The following is a 6,000-nucleotide window of genomic DNA, read 5'->3' on the forward strand; positions in this document are numbered from 1 at the left end:
TACGGACAGTATGAATACCTGGTCATGCCATTCAGGCTTTGTGGAAGCCCAGGAATTTTTCAAAAATTCATGAACGACGTGTTTAGAGACTTGTTGGACACGTATGTAATCTGTTACTTAGATGATATCCTGGTGTTCTCAAAGAACCAGGAAGACCACGACCAGCATGTGAAGACGGTGTTGAAGAGACTGAGAGAAAATCACCTGTATGCTAAATTAGTGAAATGTGGATTTGACCTCAAGTCTCTAGACTTCCTTGGATATCGAATCTCAGCAGAAGGCGTGGAGATGGACCCAGGGAAAGTAAGCTGCATATTGGACTGGGGCCAACCTGTCACCAAAAAGGATGTACAACGGTTTTGGGGGTTTGCCAATTATTACAGAAAGTTCATTCCAGGGTTTTCCAAATTAACAGCTCCTCTGACTGACTGTTTAAGGGGGAAGAAGAAGTTTCAATGGACAGAGAACGCCACCGAGGCCTTTGAGGAGCTGAAGAGAAGGTTTGCTACTGAGCCCATTCTGCGCTTTGCTGATCCGAACCGCCCTTTCGTAGTGGAAGCAGATGCTTCAGATTTTGCCATCGGGGGGGTCCTGCTACAATTAGACCAAGAAGGGAAGGAGCTGCACCCCTGTGCGTACTTCTCTCGGAAGTTAAAGCCTGCAGAGAAGAACTACACAGTTTGGGAGAAGGAGCTGCTGGCCATCAAGGTCTCTTTTGAAAACTGGAGACAATACCTAGAGGGGACCTCTCATCGAATTGAAGTGCGCTCCGACCACAAGAATCTTGAAAGCCTCCAAACAGCCAGAAAGCTGAACCAGAGACAGATAAGATGGTCCCAGTTCTTCACTAGGTTTAACTTCCAGATTACTTACCATGCCCAAGCCAAAACCCAGAGAGCGGATGCCTTATCCAGACAGCCACAATACAAAGAAAGTGAATCCGAGGACCAGCCTCAGTACGTAATCCCACCAGAGAAATTAACGTTGGGAGTATGCCAGTCTTCATGGGAAGAGGAACTCAAAAAGGCACAACAAGAAGATGCAGACATGCTAAAATATCAGCAGGAGACGGGACAAGGTCAAGACTCAGAAGTAACCTTTCACTGGAGAAATGGACTGTTATGGTTCAAAACCGCCAGATATGTGCCAGAAGGGGAATTAAGGCTCAGAATCCTACGCCAGTGTCATGATTCCATCACAGCGGGACACTTTGGGATTTACAAGACCATTCAGAACGTGGCCAAGGACTTCTGGTGGCCTAAAATGCGTCGGGATATTGAGAGTTATGTAAAGTCCTGCTCTGTCTGTCTGCGGACAAAAACACAAACAGGGACACCAGCAGGACTGTTACAACCGTTGCCTGTCCCACACGAACCCTGGAAGGACCTCTCCATGGATTTTATAACTGATCTACCCAAGTCCCAAGGAATGACAGCCATCTTAGTAGTGGTGGATCTACTTACCAAAATGGCACACTTTCTTCCTTGTGCAGGGGCCTTAGAGGCTAAAGAAACGGCCAAGTTATTCATAAAAGAAGTCTACCGGCTGCATGGGTTGCCAAACAGCGTAGTCTCAGACCGAGGAACTCAGTTCACAGCCAAATTTTGGAGAGCAATGTGGAAACAGTTGCAGACGGAATTAAAACTCTCCTCCGCCCATCACCCCCAGACAGATGGGCAGACGGAACGCTTGAACGCCGTTTTGGAAAGATATTTACGAAGTTATGTGTCCTATCAACAGACTGACTGGGTATCATATTTGCATTTTGCAGAGTTCGCCTACAACAATTCTCTGCACTCCAGCACTCAACAAACCCCGTTCTTCGCTAATTATGGATTCCATCCTAAAGTCTTTCCAAGCAGCTCAGAAGGAATGCTGGTACCGGCAGCTGAGAACTTCCTTAAGGAATTGCAAGCGGCGCAACAGACACTGAAACAGCAGTTAAACGAAGCCAAAACGGAGTACAAGCGAGTTGCTGACCTGCACAGGAAGGAGCCCCCCCCTTCAACCGGGAGACCAGGTATGGCTGTCCACCCGCTTCCTCCAGATGCCGGGCAAATGTAGAAAATTACAAGACAAGAGGGTGGGTCCTTTCGAAATAGAAACTCAAATCAATCCCGTGGCGTACCGACTGAAGCTGCCTGACACGTTTAAAATACATCCTGTGTTCCATCGATCCCTCTTAACGAAAGCCGCCCCTCCCAGTGAGTTACAGCCGGAGGAACCTCCCGGAGCTCCACTCCTGGTAAATGAGCAGCTTGAGTTTGAAGTTGAGGAGATCTTAGATTCCAGGATCAGACGCCACAAGCTGCAGTACTTGATTCACTGGAAAAGCTATGGGGTGGCTGACAGATCATGGGAAGATGCAGCTGATGTGCATGCTCCAGAATTGGTAAAACTTTTCCATCAACGTTTTCCCCACCGTCCCAAGCCAGACAAGGGGAGAGGGGCACAGCCTGGGAGGGGGGATGGTGTCGGAAGGCAGAGCTGGGGTCCCAATCCCGGGGAGCTGGATCCCAGAGAGTTGGGAGAAGAGTATTCGGATGGATGGCAGAGGGAAGGGGGAGGAACTTCCCCCCTTTGGAGCGAAGACGAAACAGAGGAACTGCCAGTGATAAGGTCGCTTAGCAACGGGGAGCCTGAGCCCTCCCTGGACATTCTCACGCCTCCCCCTCTTTCAGGCTCAGAGCAAGAGGGGAAAGAGGGAGGGGCTGCTCACAGCCGAAAAGCGGGGAGGCAGTTTACCATCAGCCCCTCCCCTATCCCCCATCCTGGAACCGGAAACTTCAGAAGAGGAGGGGGTGATGCTTCCCCCCTCACCGCGCACACGCAGACAGCTGAAAAGACAGGAGAGAAGGGGGGGAAGGCGGACAGTACCTGAGGGGCAGTTAAGGAGGAGCGAAAGATTGCGCGCCCGTTTGGCCCCTTCTTAAAGAACAGGCGGGAAGAAGTCCCTTGCTCTGTCAACTTTCTCCCAATGCCGCAGGACCTGTATCCCTGTATTGCTTCATGAGAAAACGCAGTCTTTGTTTGGACATTACCCTAATAAAACACGAATTAACTACAGCCGTTGGTCTGGTTCCTGAGTCACATCCTGGGCCTGACAGGAAGTGATCAACGTTCTTCAGCATCGCACCATTATGCTGGACTGATGGTGCTACAGAGGGACTAGTTCACACCTGTTGATGAAGCACTTTGGTTTTTTTAATATAAAGTGAGAGTTCAAGCTTTTCATATGCTTCTGCAAAGACATTTAGGATCGTTTGAAGATCTTTCTCTGAATGTGCAGAGACTACATTATCACAGGCATATTGAAGTTCTACAATAGAGGTTGACATTACCATACTTTTTGCTTTCAGCCTACTGAGATTAAAAAGCTTTCCATCTGTTCAATATATGATTTCCACACCAGTAGGAAGTTTCCCCTCAATAAGGTGTAGAATCATAGCAATGAAGATAGCAAATAAGGTAGGAGCAATGACGCATCCCTGTTTTACGCCTGATCCGACTGAATGGATCACTCTGAAAGCTATTGTTACCCAAAATTGTTGCTGTCATGTTGTCATGAAGGAGTCACAAAATATTCACAGATTTATCAGGGTATCTGGTTTTCAGAAGGATGGTCCAGAGAGCGGTTCGATTCACAGTATCAAAGGCCTTAGTCAATAAACGCCATATGTAAAGGTTGATTCTGCTCCCGGCATTTTTCTTGAAGCTGTCATGCAGTGAAGGTCATGTCCCCTGTCCCCCTGGAAGGGCAGAAACCATTTTGAGATTCGGGGAGGACATCCCTGAGATTGGCAGGAGGCGATTTGCAAGGATCCTTGCAAGGATTTTACCTGCGGTAGTAAGAAGAGAGATACCGCAATAGTTCTCACAATCTGTTCTATCATCCTTAAAAAGGGTGATAATTATGGCATCCCTAAAGTCTTCTGGGATCTCCTCATTCAGATTTTTTCAATGAGCTTATGAAGTTGTGTAAGTTCAGGCCTACCTTCTTTAAAGACTTCAGCAGGAAGTAGTCCACTAGCTTTGTTGTTCTTCGTTTGATTGATGGCTTTACTGACTTCATCCAAATTAGGGGATACTGCAAGCTCATCTCTAGTTTGTTGTGGAATTTGTGAGAAGACCTCACCAGCCACGATAGATTAAGGAGGTCGTGGTAATGCTGTTTCCAACGCAGTGCAATAGACTCTTTATCCTTAAGAAGTTTGGTACCATGCTTTGAACGTAAGGGATTTGTACCATAAGTTGTTGGTCCATAGATGGCCTTTGTGGCATTAAAAAAGCCCCATGCCTCATGAGCATCTGCAAAGTGCTGGATTTCTTGAGCTTTCTTTATCCACCAGGCGTTCTTAAGTTCTCTAATTCTTTGGACCTCAGCCTTCGCAGTGGCATAGATTTTTTTCCTAGCAGCACAGTTAATGTCTTTATTTCCATAGTTTTTATAAGTCCATAGATAGTACACTTTTTGTTATTAGTGTAATACATATAATGTCACTGTCAGACTGTATCTTCACAAGGTGAGAGAAGAGCCTACACTTAGCATCTGTTTCTTCCCATGTCTTCTTATTTCTGTGCATGCTGGTATGCAGATACATTTATCTCTCTGTACATATTTATAAACTTTGGTGCATAAGAAGTAAACAGTTAAGGTTTGTTATTTATTTAAATATAGGGATCACATTGGAAGATTCACTAAAACATATGTGACTTTATCTAGTGATGTACTGCCTTTCCATTTTTGTGTGTTTGTAAAGCAGGGGTGGGGAAGCTGTGGCCTTCCAGATGATGTTGAACTCCCTCCCATCATGATGGGAGTTGTAGTCCAGCAACACCTGGAGGGCCACAGATTCCTCACTCCTATTGTAGAGAGGTATATTATTAAGTAGTAGGTAGGCTGATAACGTGAAATTATGAACTTATAAAGGAATAACAAATCTAAAGCAGAAGCCACAGGTTCTTACCTATCAAATGTGGGACTCCCAACCCCCATCATCCCTGACCATTGAGCATATTAGCTGGGGTTAATGGGAGCTAGATCCAATATGTGGAGAGCTTCATCAGTGCTCTAAAATTACTGGTCCCAGAGCATGGTTTAGATGTACACGATGTAGCTTGGAAACTAGCCTGAGCCTAGTCAGTGTGTGGAAGGTAGATCTTATGTACCATAGTTTGAGGCCCAGGAAGGAAGGAAGATGGGGAACAAATTGGTACACACACACAAAAACTTTTTTTATTTCTATGAACAGAAGACACCCACGCTATACCATAAACTGCTTCTAAAAGTCATTTACTATGTTGTGCAGAAGGGCTACAGTTCAAGAAACACGTTCAAAGACCCCTTGGGTGTGCAGAACTAGCTATGAGGAGTTTTGGACCCTAGCCATTATATTTACAAGGCGTGTGTTTTGACTGCTTAGTAATTGTTCTCTTCTAAAGTTATAATTGAGTAATTTTTCCTTATTCGGTGAAGAAATAGAAATAGACTATTCAAAGATCAACTAAAAAGACATTCAAAGATTGGGGGGTAGCTGGGTTGTTTTATGTGTGTGTGGTGTGTTTGGCAACAGGGTCCATTGCAAAGTTGGCCTAGAGTAACATACTTTATTACTCCAGATGCTGGGAAAAAGCACTCTGGGGATTTATTTAGCTGTCACTAACATGTCTTGAAAACAGTTGAAGTATTTTAGTAGAATACTGTTTAATATTTTTATGAGGATGATCCCATAATAACTTTAAAAACCCTCATTTATAGGTGACACTTTCTCAAACATGGCGCATAGTTCCTTGTTTATAATTTTTTAACAGTGAAAAGCTATTAAATGGCAGTAAAACTGCCTGTGAATGGCAGTCAAAAAAACAATCCTGATCATACCATATTAATATCCCACCTAAATCAGTATCCAATCTCGTTCAGCCCTCAGTTTTTACCTCACTAGTATATGATTAGCATATCCTATTCCATACCTCTGAAAATGAAGGATTTCCTTCCGTCTG

Source organism: Rhineura floridana, chromosome 3 (genome assembly GCF_030035675.1).
Source record: "Rhineura floridana isolate rRhiFlo1 chromosome 3, rRhiFlo1.hap2, whole genome shotgun sequence".
NCBI lineage: Eukaryota > Metazoa > Chordata > Lepidosauria > Squamata > Rhineuridae > Rhineura > Rhineura floridana.